Raw genomic sequence first — 1,133 nt, forward strand, 5'->3', positions numbered from 1 at the left:
GAAGTGGAAGATAAGGGGGGGGGACGGCACCACCAATGGAAAACGGGCACGGACGGGGCTGGCCGAGCTCCAGAAAGGTCCGGCCGTGCCACTGCCCGCGGGACCCGGCCCTTCCCCGCTGCGTCCCACGAAAAGGTATTGCCCATCCCACGGCCGGGCACGACCAGAGAGAGAGAGAGAGAGAGAGAGAGAGAGAGAGAGAGAGAGAGAGAGAGGGTCGCCCGCATCCTCTCCCCTCACGGCCCCATCCTCTCCCCTCACCGCCCCAACGGCTCTTCCCGCCCCGCCGTCACGTGACAGCGGCGGGGACCCTGGCGGACCCCCGCACCCCTCCCCGCTGATACAAACACTCCTCCGCCCACCAGCCAATCAGGAGAGCGGGCTTGCTTCTCCCTGGCCTCCCATTGGTCCTCCAGGCAAGGGCGGCACCGCCGGCTCTCGTTCGCCTCCCCCCCCCCGCCTCTCCCTTTCCTCCACCGGAGCGCGGGGCGAGCGCGCGCCCGCCCGCCGCAGTTCTGCAGTCTGCCGCCGCCGGGTCTCGCGCACGCTCCAACCGCTGCAGTCGGTCTCGGCGGGGCGGGGCCGGGGCCGCGCGGCTGCAGCGCGCTCCTCGCCGGTGCGGGAGGAGGCGGGAGGCGGGAGGTGGGAGGGAGCGGCGGAGCTGGGCTGGGCGCGGAGGTGACTGCCCGCCGGCAGCGGGGATGCTGCTGCCGGCGCCGCCGCCGCTTGTGAGGGGGCAGCAGGCGGGAGAGCGGGCGGCCGCGGCGCCCGGCGGCATGAGTAGCGGCGGGAGCGTTCCCCGGTCCCCGCAGCAGCGCTAGGGGGACAACCCCCTCCTCCCCCCCCCCCCCCAACCGCTCCTGCCGCCACCTGCGGGGTTCAGCCCGCCCGGAGGCGCAGCGGAAAGGCAGGGGGACAGCTGGGCCGGCCACAAAGCGCCGCCGCCGCCCCTGCCGGCCGCCACCGGCCCGCCCGCTCCTGGGGAGGCGGCGTGAGGGAGGGGGCGAGCGGAGCCCCCTCGTCACCTTCTCGCTGCCCGATCCATGGGAGGAGCGGGTCGCCTCCCTCTGGAAAGCGCCGCCGCGGCTCGCCGGGATTGAGCGGAGCGGCCGGCCTGCCGGCGGGGAGGGAGG

Source organism: Numenius arquata, chromosome 4 (genome assembly GCF_964106895.1).
Source record: "Numenius arquata chromosome 4, bNumArq3.hap1.1, whole genome shotgun sequence".
Taxonomy (NCBI): domain Eukaryota; kingdom Metazoa; phylum Chordata; class Aves; order Charadriiformes; family Scolopacidae; genus Numenius; species Numenius arquata.